Source organism: Chiloscyllium plagiosum, chromosome 8, assembly GCF_004010195.1.
Source record: "Chiloscyllium plagiosum isolate BGI_BamShark_2017 chromosome 8, ASM401019v2, whole genome shotgun sequence".
Classification (NCBI taxonomy): Eukaryota; Metazoa; Chordata; class Chondrichthyes; order Orectolobiformes; family Hemiscylliidae; genus Chiloscyllium; species Chiloscyllium plagiosum.
In genome coordinates this window covers 94,109,384-94,124,783 of record NC_057717.1, presented here as the reverse complement: position 1 = coordinate 94,124,783, position 15,400 = coordinate 94,109,384, and the positions used below count along the sequence as shown (strand labels likewise).

At 41.4% G+C, this 15,400-nt stretch overlaps 1 long non-coding RNA gene across 1 annotated transcript; it reads left to right on the top strand.

Annotated features, from left to right (window-relative positions):
- The first annotated feature begins 9,644 nt into the window (after positions 1-9,644).
- LOC122552187 lies at positions 9,645-15,049 on the top strand. The gene is made up of 3 exons (XR_006312322.1): positions 9,645-10,543; positions 13,596-13,768; positions 14,531-15,049. It is a non-coding gene; the product is annotated as an uncharacterized LOC122552187 (long non-coding RNA).
- The last annotated feature ends 351 nt before the right edge of the window (positions 15,050-15,400 follow it).

The window sequence follows — 15,400 nt, the reverse complement described above, 5'->3', positions numbered from 1 at the left end:
GATTAGCCAGAATAAAGATATTGTGACTACAAGAGCAGATTAGTTTAGAAATTCAGCAGTGGGTAACTCACTTCCTGACTCCCCATAGCCCATTCACCATCTACAAACCATTAGTCAGGAGTATGATGGAATACTCCCCACTGCTTGGATGAGTGCAGTTCCAACACTCAAGAAGCTTGACAGCATCCAGAATTAAGCAGCCTTAGTTGGCTCATATCCATAAATATTCACACCCTCCATCACCAATGCTCAGTAGCAGCAGTGTGTATCATCTTCAAAATGCAGAGTATCATTTTCAAAATGTACAAAAGAAATTCTCCTTTGCACTTTCCAAACTCTCAACCATTACCATTTAGAGGTTCATGGGCAGTAGTTATATAGGAACACCATCGTGTGCAAGATGCCCTCCAAGTCATTCAGCATTCTGAATTGGACATACATTGCTATTCCTTCAGTGTCACTGGGTCAAAATTCTGGAACTCCTTCCCTAACTGCATTGCAGGCCAAATAAAATAAATATAAAGTAGCTCACTGCCATCACCACCTACTCAATGGCAACTAGAAATAGGCAACAAATTCTGGCCCAGATAACAATGCTCACATCACATGAATGATTTTTTAAAAAACACTCAAACTGGAGAAGAAACATGTGTAAGGGTGCTTCAGTACCTCTGTGGGGCCCAGGCTTTGGTCAAGCATAAACAATGGAGGAACCATGCAAAAATCTGAGTATCTCACCCTCACGTCTCTTGAAGCCACAATAATATAAAATCATTAGGGCATAGATAAGGTGAATAGCAAGGATCTTTTCCCTGGAATTGGGGAGTTCAAAACTAAAGGGCATTATTTTAAGATTAGATTAGATTACTTACATCTAATCTTAAAATAATGCCCTTTAGTTTTGAACTCCCCAATAATGCCCTTTAGTTTTGAATTGGGGAGTTCAAAACTAAAGGGCATTATTTTAAGATGAGAGGAGAAAGATTTAAAAGGAACCTGAGGGGCAACATTATCACACAGAGGGTGGTTAGCTTATAGAATGAACTGCCAGAGAAAGTGACAGATACGGGAACAGTTACAACATTTAAAAGATATTTAGACAGGTACGCGAATAGGGAAAGGTTCAGAAGGCTATGGGCCAAATGCAGGCAAATGGGACGAGTTTGGGAAACTTAGTTGGCATGGACGAGTTGGACCGAAGGATGTGTTTTTGTGCTGTATGACTATGTGCAGATTCCACATTGGACTGTTTAGTCACCTTAGGATCAACACATCTGCAGCAGAAGAAAGTCATCCTTGGTCTCAAGGGATTGCCTGAGAAGACTTTAATTGAAATAGCATCAGCAACATTATTTTTTTCTCATTTCCATCCCCATTCATGGACCCCAGGTTTGATTTTGTTTTATAAAGCTGCATCACCACCTCCTTTCTCCCTGCATAACCATGTTGCGCCTGCCACACAATGTTTTTTAACTCTTCTCGAGATGTTAAGGGATTAATTTGCTCTGCTAATCTGTAAGAAATTGGATGCCCTGGTATGTTTCTCTGTCTTGCCGATACAATGTAAAAGAATTTACATTATCATTTCCCATTATTCAGAGTAAAAGAATTTACATTATAGAACATTACCGTGCCGTACAGGCCCCTCGCCCCTCAATGTTGCGCCACCCTGTAAAGCCAATCTGAAGCCCATCTAATCTACACTAGTCCACTCTCGTCCGTATGCTTATCCAATCACCATTTAAATGGCTGTAATGTTGGTGAGTCTACAACTGTTGCAGGCAGTGCATTCCACGCCCCTACTACTCTCTGACATCTGGCCTATATCCATCACCCCTCAATTTGAAGCTATGCCCCCTCATGCTAGCCATCACCATCCTCGCAAAAAGGCTCTCACTGTCCACCCAATCTAACCCCTGATTATCTTATATGTCTCAATTAAGTCACCTCTCAACCTTCTCTCTCACAGAAACAGCCTCAAGTCCCTCACCCTTTCCTCGTAAGACCTTCCCTCCATACCAGGCAACATCCTAGTAAATCTCCTCTGAACCCCTTCCAAAGCTTCTACATCTTTCCTATAATGTGGTGACCAGAACTGCACACAATACTCCAAGTGCAGCCGCACCAGAGTTTTGTACAGCTGCAGTATGACCTCATGGTTCCAAAACTCGATCCCTCTACCAATAAAAACTAACACGCTGTACGTCTTCTTAACTGCCTTATCAACCTGGGAGGCAACTTTGAGGGATCTATGTACATGGACACCGAGATCTCTCTGCTCATCTATACTACCAAAAATCTTGCATTCGCATAGTAGTCTGCATTTCTGTAACTCCTTCCAAAGTCAATCACCTCACAATCTTCTACACTAAACTCCATTTGTCATCTCTATCCCATCTAAAGTACTTGAACTGTAGTATTCCCAGTCAATATTTTGAAAGTTGAAGTTGCCCATAACAACTCCTGGGTCACTCTCGCTCCTACTGAGAATCATCTTTGCTATCCTTTCCTCGACATCTCTGGAACTATTTGGAGGCCTATAGAAAACTCCCAACAGCGTGACCTCTCCTTTCCTATTTCTAATCTCAGCCCAAACTACCTCAGTTGACGAGTCCTCAAACATCTTTCCTGCAGCCGTAATATTGTCCTTGACTAACAATGCCACACCCCACATTTTTTACCATCTTCTCTGTTCTCACTGAAACATCTAAATCCCAGAACTTGCAACAACCATTCCTGTCCCTGTCCTACCCATGTCTCTGAAATGGCCACAACATCAAAATCCCAGGTATCGACCCATGCTGAAAGTTCACCCACCTTATTATGGAATTCCTGGCTTTGAAATAGACACACTTCAAACCAACTTCTTGCTTGCCGGTGCTCTCTTGCAACCCTGAAAACTTATTTTGGACCTCCCTACTCTCAACCTCCTCTATACTCAAACTACAATTTAGGTTCCCATTCCCCTGCTGAATTAGTTTAAACCAACCCAAAGAGCATTAGCAAATTTCCCCCAGGATATTGGTACCCCTCTTGATCAGGTGAAGACCATTCTGTTTGTAGAGGTCCCACCTATCCCAGAAAGAGCCCTAATTATCCAGGAATCCAAACCCTCTCTCCTGCACCATCCCTGTAGCCACGTGTTCAACTTCTCTCTCTCCCTATTTCTTGCCTCGCTAGCACGTGGCATGGCCAACAAACCAGAGATAACAACTCTGTTTGTCCTAGCTCTTAGCTTCCACCCTAGCTCCTTGAATTTAAATCCCCATCTCTCTTCCTACCCATGTCATTGGTGCCTATCATCTCCTACTATTCAGAGTACAGAATTTACAGCATCATCTCCTATTCAGAATCAATAAGAACTTTGCAATTAAAATTCTAACCACATCCTTTAATTTAAAAATAAAGATTTACAACAGATCTTGCCATTAAGGGATGATTTATATTACATTGTTTCTGGAGATGATCAGGTCACTGCGTTGTGTCTTGGGTGGCATGTAACTGTGGGGGAGTGGCTGGGGGTTGTCTTATGGGCATTTCTGACTGTGATGTAAAGATCTTGTATAAAGGAAGGACTGTTCCTTTGTTCAGAGAGCCTTGCTTTGACAAGCATAGAGAGGAGTGTTAAGTGATCCTCCAAAGCTTGTACTTGCTTAATAAATTTTGGCTGTTCACAGAAGTTGGCATATTGCAGTTACATCAAGTGTGTAAGAATCTCAAGAAAAAGAACTTAGCATTCTATCTAGCAAATAAACTGTGAGTCGACTCTTAATAGTAATAGATGATAATATGTAATTATTTTTAATAACAAGATAGGCAACAAACTAGCATTTCACACTTCTAATCAACTATCTTGTACTTTAACTTAACACTGGAAGATCATATACCACTACACTAAATCTTGGCCTTGATACACGTGGCAGTGATCGTCTGGTCTTCTCCCGATGATCTCAGGGGTGTCTTCTCTTCAAGGTGGTTGGTCTCCAGTTACCATCCTTGAGGGTGGTGTTTCAGTGATCTTATACTTAGAAGTCTTAATGTCCTTTTGGGAGGGTCTTCGATGTCCACCAATAGATCGATAAGGGCTTGATCACCATGATCAATCGGACCCAAGCAAGCATTGACACGTCAATAGCAGAGTCATACTTGGTCATCCATTCCAGGAGGTGTTGGAAGCATACAAGTCAGGTAGCCCTTTCCAAGTAAGGGCATGAAGTGCCCTTCGTCTAGTAAACAACTCGATGTTTCCAATCGTCCTGGGGTGGCATTCAGGTAAATTCCATTCGAGGAGATTACAGAGAGTTAGGCAGGAATTTTAAAAGGAGGTCCTTGAGAGTAGTAATATCTGGATTACTCCCGGTGCTACGAGCTAGTGAGGGCAGGAATAGGAGGAATAGGAGGATGGAGCAGATGAATGCATGGCTGAGGAGCTGGTGCAGGGGAGAAGGATTCCCATTTTGGAACATTGGAACCTCTTTTGGGGTAGATGTGACCTGTACAAGAAGGACAGTTTGCACCTAAATTGGAAGGGGACTAATATACTGGCAGGGAGATTTGCTCGAGCTGCTCAGGAGGATTTAAACTAGTAAGGTGAGGGGGTGGGGGTGAGATGGTGGTGGGACCAGGGAGATAGTGAGAAAAGAGATCAATATGAGACTGGTACAGTTGAGAACAGAAGTGAGTCAAACAGTCAGGGCAGCAGGGACAAGGTAGGACTAATAAATTAAACTGCATTTATTTCAATGCAAGGGGCCTAACAGGGAAGACAGATGAACTCAGGGCATGGTTAGGAACATGGGACTGGGATATCATAGGATTACCAGAAATGTGGCTCAGGGATGGACAGGACAGGCAGCTTAATTATCCAGGATACAAATGATATAGGAAGGATAGAAAGGGAGGCAAGAGAGGAGAGGAGTTTTTGATAAGGGATAGCATTACAGCTGTGTTGAGGAAGGATATTCCCCGAAGTACATCCAGGGACGTTATTTGGGTGGAACTGAGAAATAAGAATGGGATGATCACATTATTGGGATTGTATTATAGACCCCCTAAAAGTCAGAGGAAAATTGCGAAACAAACTTGTAAGGAGATCTCAGCTATCTGTAAGAATAATAGGTCGTTATGGTAGGGGATTTTAACTTTCCAAACATAGACTGGGACTGTTATAGTGTTAAGGGTTTAAATGGGGAGGAATTTGTTAAGTGTGTACAAGAAAACTTTCTGATTCGGTATGTGGATGTACCTCCCAGAGAAGGTGCAAAACCTGACCTACTCTTGGGAAATAAGGCAGGGCAGGTGACTGAGGTGTCAGTGGGGAGCACTTTGGGGCCTGCATCCATAGTTCCATTAGATTTTAAATAGTGATGGAAAAGGATAGACCAGATCGAAAAGTTTAAATTCTAAATTGGAGAAAAGCCAATTTTGACAGTATTAGACAAGAACTTTCAAAAGCTAATTGGGGGCAGATGTTCGCAGGTAAAGGGATGGCTGGAAAATGGGAAGCTTTCAGAAATGAGATTACGAGAATCCAGATAAAGTATATTCCTGTTAGGGTGAAAGGAAAGGCTGGTAGGTATAGGAAGTACTGGATGACTAAAGAATTTGAGGGTTTGGTTAAGAAGAAGAAGGAAGCATATGTAAGATATAGACAGGATAGATCAAGTGAATCCTTAGAAGAATAGAAAGGCAGTAGGAGTATACTTAAGAGGGAAATCAGGAGGGCAAAAAGGGAACATGAAATAGCTTTGACAAATAAAATTAAGGAGAATCCAAAGAGTTTTTACGAATACATTAAGGACAAAAGGGTAACTATCGAGAGGATAGGGCCCCTCAAAGTTCAGCAAGGCAGCCTTTGTGTGGAGCCGCAGAAAATGGGGGAGATACTAAATGAGTATTTTGCATCAGTATTTAATGTGGAAAAGGATATGGAAGATATAGAAAGTAGGGAAATAAATGGTGACATTTTGCAAAATGTCCATATTACAGAGGAGGAAGTGCTGGATATCTTGAAACGCATAAAGGTGGATAAATCCCCATGACCTGATCAGGTGTACCCTAGAACACTGTGGGAAGGTAGGGAAGTGATTGCTGGGCCTCTTGCTGAGATATTTGTATCATCAATAATCACAGGTGAGGTGCCGGAGGACTGGAGGTTGGCTAATATGGTGCAACTCTTTAAAAAGGGTACTAAGGACAAGCCAGGGAACTATAGACCAGTGAGCCTGACATCAGTGGTGGGCAAGTTGTTGGAGGGAATTCTGAGGGACAGGGTGTACATGTATTTGGAAAGGCAAGGACTGATTAGGGATAGTCAACATGGCTTTGTGCGTGGGAACTCATGTCTCACAAACTTGATTGCGTTTTTTGACGAAGTAACAAAGAGGATTGATAAGGGCAGAGTGATAGATGTGATCTGTGTGGACTTCAGTAAGGCGTTCGACAAGGTTCCTCATGGGGGACTGGTTAGCAAGGTTAGATCTCATGGAATACCGGGAGAACTAGCCATTTGGATACAGAACTGGCTCAAAGGTAGAAGACAGAGGGTGGTGGTGGAGGGTTGTTTTTCAGGCTGGAGACCTGTGACCAGTGGAGTGCCACAAGGATCAGTGCTGGGTCCTCTACCTTTTGTCATTTATATAAATGATTTGGATGTGCGCATAAGAGGTATAGTTAGTAAGTTTACAGATGACACCAACATTGAAGGTGTTGTGGACAGCGAAGAAGTTTACCTTAAATTACAACAGGATCTTGATCAGATGAGCCAATGGGCTGAGAAGTGGCAGATGCAGTTTAATTCAGATAAATGTGAGGTGCTGCATTTTGGGTAAGCAAATCTTAGCAGGACTTATATACTTAATGGTAAGGTCCTAGGGAGTGTTGCTGAACAAAGAGACCTTGGAGTGCAGATTCATAGCTCCTTGAAAGTGGAGTCGCAGGTACATAGGATAGTGAAGGCGGCATTTGGAATGCTTTCTTTTGTTGTTGAGAGTATTGAGTACGGGAGTTGGGACATACTGCTGTCCAGATGGCTGCACTGGACATTGGTTAGGCCACTGTTGGAATATTGAATGCAATTCTAGTCTCCTTCCTATTGGAAAGATGTTGTAAAACTTGAAAGGGTTCAGAAAAGATTTACAAACATGTTGCCAGAGTTGGAGGATTTGAGCGATGGGGAGAGGCTGAACAGGCTGGGGCTGTTTTCCCTGGAGCATCGGAGGTTGAGGTTTACTAAATTATAAGGGGCGTGGATAGGATAAATAGACAAAGTATTTTCCCTGGGGTCAGGGAGTCCAGTACTAGAAGGCATAGGTTTAGGGTGAGAGGGGAAAGATATAAAAGGGACCTAAGGGGCAACGTTTTTATGCAGAGGGTGGTCCGTGAATGGAATAAGCTGCCAGAGGAAGTGGTGGAGGCTGGTACAATTGCAACATTTAAAAGGCATTTGGATGGGTATATGAATAGGAAGGGTTTGGTGGGATATGGGCCAAGTGCTGGCAGGTGGGACTAGATTGGGTTGGGATATCTGATCGGCATGGACGGGTTGGACTGGAGGGTCTCTTTCTATGCTGTACATCTCTATGACTATGACTCTATTTCAAATTCAAGTGAATATTGTATTATCTGCAGCTGCATCAACAATTGTATACTGTCTAGCTTTGGTTGCAGTCTGTCAGGATTTTACAGAGTGTTTATTTCAGTGTCTTTGAGCACAGTCACTTTGGCCAACGCTTGCCTCAATTTCCCAGCAAGCCTCATTTATTGTCCCTTTTTCATAAATCCATCATTTTGAGCAGCCCGTCCAGACAATCATATTTCATGAATCTGTTTTTGCACCACAATCCAGGCCGTGAAACCACTTTTACTTCATAATCCTACGTCAAAGGATCACAACCAAAAAGTTCAGTTGGATATATAAAAAACATCTCCTGGACTTTACGTGGAAATTTGAGTAGTCCTGATGCCAAGGCCAACATTCCTCTTACATTTTGGCCATCTTGCTTTGTGCCAGTGGGATCTTGCTACTTTGCTTGCTTTTGCAGCTATAGTTGTTTATGCAAGTAATGAATTTGCTGTGAAGAGACAAAACTGCTCACAGTGTTGTCTCACCGTGGCCCTGTACAATTGCAGCAAGACATCCCTGCTTTTGTACTAAATTACTCTTGCTAGGCAGGCCACATGCCACTGCCTTCTTTACAACCTGCTGCACTGCATACTTACTTTCAGTGACCAATGTACAAGGGCACAAGGTCTCATTACACCTTCCCTTTCCCAATCACCATTCAGAGAATAATTTGCATTCCTGTTTTTGCTCCCAAAGTGGATAATGTCACATTTATTTACATTATACTTTCGCTGCCATGCATTTTCTCACTCAACTTGTCCAAATCACACAAATATTTCTTCATCCTTCCACTTAGCGTGGTGTTATCTGTAAACTTTAATTTTATATGCTAATCGTTAAGTGGGAGAATAATGAAAGCCTTCTGAAAGTCCAAGGCAACATCCACTGGCTCCTTATCAACTCTATTAATTATATCCCCGAAAAATTGCAGTAGATTTGTCAAGCATGATTTCCCTTTTGCAAATCCATGGTAATGACTCTGACTGATCCTGTCATTGTTTTCCAAGTTTTCTGAGATTAATGTTTTCATAATAAACTCCATCATTATCCCCATTACCAATGTCAGGTAAACTATAATTTCCCATTTTTCTTTCAATCTCCTATTTTAAAGAATGGGGTTACATTAGCTGCCATAGAAACCATTTCAGAAATAGTGGATATGTTGGTAGACATCTTTCAAAATTCTATCATTTCTAGTGATACAGGTCACATCCTGAAGTACTCTGGGATGTATATCATCGGGTTCTGGGGAAGATTACAGTATATTTTGAGGTTGTGACATAAATCCAAATTTCTTCTTACACGTATGAATCATTATATATTTAACAGATATGATCTTCTCCATATTCTTTATTCTGAACCTTAATATCACTCCTAATTGTTATTTTGGTTAACCAGGTACAGGGGTTATCTGGCAGATGTGGAAGCCCACCACTACGTTTTGGATATTCCAAACTAACCCACTGAAAAAGTCAGATGTTTATTTTGGAGTTTAAAATCCTTCCCCCAAGACTAAGTTCATTTACAAAGAAATACGAGGCACTGAGTACTAGAATCTCTCATTCGTTCTAACTAGTATGCATACCACACCTATTAATATATCACCGCCTGATGAAGGTGCAGCGCTCCAAAACCTAGTGCTTCCAAATAAACCTGCTGGACTATAACCTGGTGTTGTGTGATTTCTAACTTTATTAATATATAGGCTTGCAGAGGTGTTTGGCATTGAACGAAAACAATTGCAGCCTTCAGTGTTATATCCACCTATTCATTTATAATTAAAAAGGCCATTCCACCATTCTGTGTGGAATGCTCGACTCCAGAGGGCAGTGGAGGCCCAGTCTCTGGATTCATTTAAGAAAGAGTTGGATAGAGTTCTCAAGGATAGTGGAATGAAGGGTTATGGAGATAAGGCAGGAACAGGATACTGATTAAGGATGATCAGCCATGATCATATTGAATGGTGGTGCAGGCTCGTGGGCAGAATGGCCTACTCCTGCACCTATTCTCTATTGTCTACTTTCTCATTCACACAACTAAGACAACTAATCAACTAAGTCAGGACTATCCTATTGGTGAGACCTTTACAGTTTAAGAGTCCTCTGCATAGCATCCATGAAATTTTCCAGAAATGTTCCGAAGGAGTCATTCTCGGCTTCGAATCGTTAATTCCCCACAGGTGTTGCCAGAGTTGCTGTGTTAAAACCACTTGGTTTTTAATTTCAGATTTCCAGCGCCCGAATTTATTTTTTTTAAAAAACGGTTCCCCTTCCTGGAGTGTGACATTTCTTACCCGCTTCCAAATCATACATGAACGGAATTCACTCTGCACAGACTAGAAGCTGGATGAACCCGCTACTGAGGTTAGCTGTTCCAGACTGGCTCAAGGGGGATGAACTCCCGTGCCCATTCCCCACTCTTACAAAACAAAATTGTCCTGTACGAAGAGAAATGAGTTAAATTAATGTTTTGTTCTTTCTCACGAAACAGGACAATTAAAACAAAAAAGAAACCATTGAGAGGTTTCGAAGGGTCACCGGACCCAAAATCTTAACTGTGTTTTTCTGTCCGCGGATGCCTCCAGGACCTGCTGACTTTCTCCAACATTGTCTGTGCTTGTTTTAAACAAGTTTTGGGGGGAGCGGGCAGGGTGACGCCGCTCGTCTTGAAAGCTCCAACTGAACACGGGAGCGTGCGCGAGCCCTGGACGCCCCTCATGGCAACCGTCGTCAAGGAGGGACTGTCTTTGAGTGACATGGGCACTGACTACTCGAGAGCCGCTCTCCCACTGTGACCCCGCCCATATTCCTGGACCTCGGCCATTCAGCGGTGGATGGGCGATACATCCGGTTAGACCGCCGTTGACTGGGGAGACTTGTTTTGACAGAAGCCGGGGCGAAATGGACGGTCGTTATTCAGGTCAGTCAAGCAAGTTTGGGGCGATAGGCGCATCGTGATCGCCTTCATTTATTTTAAGATAAATGAAAATAAAGAAAGGCAATGTGCATTGCATCGTGACACGGCGATTGACCGTTTTCTATAAATTGGTCCCCTTTGCTCCTCCTCCCAGAAAAGATTAAAAAGCCACAGCCACCGAAACTGGTTTTCATAAACGAAAGGAAAAACAACGCAACCTGCTGCAGCCGGTAACCCCGCCCACGATATCCGATTGGCCGGCGGACCTTTGTTTTGGGCGGGCCTGTGGTGTGATTGGTCACGGTCGGTGTCGCTCAATCTTGGGGTTCTGGGTTGAGTTGCTCGATCGCTACTGGACATGCGCCGTGGAATCACACTTTTTTTTGCCCTGTTTTCCTGCATTAAAAATAGGAGTTGTATATTGTTGCGCCACATTTTTTCAAGCGGTCGGTTACTGAAGTACAGATGAAAATTTCCCCTCCACCATAAAATCTAAAGTGAAACTCGATTACAGGCTAACTGCTGCGCGCTCCCCGGATATTGTTTTCACTGTTCGCGTTTTCGTTTTCTCGACTCCACAAAATGGCGCCTCATTGGAAACGGTCCGACTCTGGCCCACGTGCATCGCTGACATTCTCTCACACACACACCCCCAACCACGCCCCATTCGCGCGCTCACATTGGCCAGTCGTCCTCTTACCCCGATATACTTGCCGCGCTCCCTTAGCTTCTGCTGTGAGCTCTCAACTAAGCTCCTTTGTAGATGAGAATAAGCTGTTTATCTGCTGGTTTGTGTCCCTCCGCAAGTTTCTAACTTGTCATACGACTTGTAGTTTGATAGCATTGTCACGCTTAAAATTCAAGCGTGAGGTTCTCTTTTCACTTTATTTTGTTCTCCCTTCCTTCTTTAATGTACATAACCAAATGATGAGAAGAACATTATTAGCAAGACAGGCTTTATCATGTTTTTTCCTTAAGTTTGTATCAAAGTAGCAAGCAGTGTTAACGTGGCTGCGAAGTTTAATTAAAGCATCCTATTATTATGTTGTAGGAAATAAAACAACTTTTCCCTTCTAATTTATTTACCTTTAAACATTTTAAATATGTTGATTTTAATAATTAAATATTCTGGTACTCAATTACCTTAATTGTTTATAATTTTTTAAAGGTTCAATTTAAGAAAAAAAGCAAAGAATTTCCGGATCTGTTTCTAATCTCATTCTGAGGCCAAGAATGTTCTGTGCTCTTTTCCCGTCAGTGTGAATGTTCCTCTCCTGAGTGGTTGTGGAACTTTATTCCTCCTCTTCCAAGTTTCTGTTTAAATCTTGTTCGATTAATCAGTGCATTATGATTTCACTCCCAGAATCTATTCCTGTCAAAAATGATTTTGATTGTGTCTTTTTGTTTTTGCTATGATCTTTCTTTCTCTCTGTTGATTTAATATCTATACAGTCTGCAGCTCTGGTAACACTTCTCTCCATGTCTTTTATGGAAGTTTCAAACTTGGTTTTCACTTTGCTCTTCTTCCTGCTACTTCATTCTTCTTGTCATTTTCAATGATGAGATGTTTCAACATCTGAGACGTAGTTGGAAGTCATGTTTTCAATTTTCTGTCTATCAGTGATTCTAAATGTGATGACCCATTCTGTGATGCTTGTATTATTTCTGCTCCTTGCGCAGCTTCTCCATTTGCTTGAGGTTAGTGAGGTGAATTGATAGCATGAATAAAATATTCATGTAAATCATAATCTCTTAAAAATTTGTCAATTCCAAACTTTGGACTCTTATTTGATATTACACTGTCGTAATTTCTATACATTGAGTAGATTCTCTTGAGTGATTTTATTACTGCCAATGCAGTTATGCAGACGATTGACTTCAATGCACCTGAAGTAATACTCTACCATAATAATGAAGATCTTCGCTTTGAACTTGAATAAATCCATTCCCAGATGTTCCCCTGACCTTTAATGGAAACAATAGAGATTTTAGTGGCTCTTTTTCCTTTTGGGTGTTTACACCACAATACAGATGATAAATATTTCCTTTATGCAGTGAATGATATCTGACCAGATTGATTATTACTTGCACAACACTTTAAAGTTCTCAGACATGCTTGATGAATTTTTTTGAAGAATGTCAAGTTAAAGACCTCTTGGTATTGCCAAGCTCTCTTTGAAGATTAGCAAATCATCATCCATAACAATGAGGTGTTTACAGTATGCAAATTATTGTTATGTTTTGGATTGTTGGTTCATAATCTGGCAGCTTCCAGACAATATTTCTGGATTCAGATGTGTTCTGCATCTCATATCATTTGCAGCTTTAGTAGCTGGTCAATGTTTATTAACTTCTGATGAGTGGGTGCCAACTTCAATGAATTCCAGATCTTCTGTTCAATTTAATGGTATCTTGACAGTGTGACTGCTGATTGATACCTACCTGCCTTAAATACATTACTTTGTGAGCCTTAATCTAAACTGCTGAAATATGGGCAGCAACTTGGTCATAGGTTTTGTGTTCGAAAGTGTGAGCAATGGTTTATAGTTATATTTCAAAATTAAAACTAAGACCATCACATAATCTGATTTTTTTTTTCTCCACACACTACTGTTGTTGCAAAAACTACTTTCTTATTAATGATATACACTGTTTAATCTCGTTAGTGATCTACCGCCATAGTAGACTGGTCAATGTTTTCCATGTTTCAGCACAAGGAAGGGCACTGCCCAACCTTGTTTAAAGATGAATCAGTTGTTGCTATGGTTGGTAAAGTAAATTATTACATCATAAAATTTATAAGGAGAACAGGAGTTACTTGATTTTATCAAATACCCTTGTGTGGCCAATGTTAAGCTCTAGTTGAAAGTCTCATTAATCTCTGCAGGTAAAGTAGAAACCTTCCCACATGATTCACCATCCCAAGGATTCTTTTAAGTACTGTAATGTTCCTAGGTGGTGGGAATTCTCTGCTGGCATTTTTTTTTTTTGGATCTACTGTGATTTCAGTAGCTTGGATAATGTTAGGTTTTGAAAACTTGCATGTCTCATTCAGTTTTAGACCTGCATTCTGTTGGACTTCGCCACTTGTAACTCTTTGGCTATGTTCCTCTTTTGTGGATCCATGTATTAGTATGAAATCCACGTGGCATATTACACCGTTGACGCTTTCCAGCGAATTGGATATCATTCTCTGAAACATTTCTGGAGCGAATGCAATTAGCGAAGGTAATCTGTTAAAACAATTATGCCAAAAGGATGTAATAAATGTACTTAATTTTCTGGAGTTTACATCTGCAAGTAATTGCCAAATCCATTGTTAGCATCTAGCTTGGTGAATAGGACTCTGGACTAGTTTTGTTAGACTTTCATCCATTGAAGCCATTCAGTGAATTTCGTAAACCGTTGCTTTGTATAAGTGAGTTACATCCACACAGATTCTTATCAAATCATTTGGTTTTGGTATTGTACCATACCATACATAAACACAATCTTGATGCCATAGTAATCAATGAAATCACTTATGTAGCAAATTCTCTATTTCTAGGTTAGGTGAGGCACTTTTTTTTAGTGTGACTAAGTAGACTGATTTAGCATTATCCTGTAGGAGATGTAATGCTTTCTTCAATTTTTCCAAATCTGAGAATTTTGGGAAATTGCATCAAAATTGACTTACTTGCTTTCTTTGTACCTGAAATCAGCTCTCCTTCAGACTGTACTATTATAGTATTTAACTTCACTTGAGATGGTGTCTACAATGCTGTGCTAAGCAAGCACTGAAGTAAAATATCACCTTAGACTATGCGCTGAAGAGTTTGGAGTGGTGTTTGGAACTCGCAAAGTTTTTCACTTGGTTGAGAGTATTATTACTGTTCTGCATTGCTGCAGATTATAATGGAATTTGGTTTGATATTCTGTTTCACAATGTACTTTGTACTGGTAGTCTTTTTTTTTCCAATTACAATATGACATTATAGTCTTATTTTGCAGGCTCATATGGAAATTGGAACACAGAATCTTCTGGTGAAGGTAAAAATGTTAGAGGTGCTTAATGGTGGGGATTGGATGGATGATTTGGCTGGTCTTACTGTCCAAGCTTTGGAACTTGATTTGACTCAACAAGGAGTGATTGTAAACCTGACAGCTACATAAAATAGCTCAGTAAGCTTTAGAATAGAAAACCTCCCACTAATTGTTATCCTCTACAGTTGTTTGTCCTTGCTCTGTATCCTTTTATAGTTCAGTGTGAAATCTGACAGTTCTTCATGTGACATTCGTGTGCTGTATGAAGAGTGGTAATGCACATATTTCTTAGCCTGCAACTGGAACAAACTTGTCAAGAAGTGAAGAGGTCAGAACCACAGACTGTAGTTGCTGGTTTAGGAGAGAACATTACAGTGCAGCACAGGTCCTTCAGCCCTTGATGGCAGGTGTAGAGATTTAAAATTCTCTAGGAGAAAGTGAGGACTGCAGATGCTGGAGATCAGAGCTGAAAAGTATGTTGCTGGAAAAGCGCAGCAGGTCAGGCAGCATCCAAGCTCAGCAGGTCAGGCGTGAGTCCCTCTCTCACTGCACCCCCCAGGTATCTTAGCCTGCTTGGCACCCCCTCCTCATTCCTGAAGAAGGGTTTATGCCCGAAACGTCGATTCTCCTGCTCCTTGGTTGATGCCTGACCTGCTGCACTTTTCCAGCAACACATTTTTCAGCTCTGATCTCCAGCATCTGCAGTCCTCACTTTCTCCTATCCTGAATCAGTCTTTGCCTTTCCAAATACATGTACATCCTGTCCCTCAGGATTCCCTCCAACAACTTGCCCACCACCGATGTCAGGCTCACCGGTCTATAGTTCCCTGGCTTGTC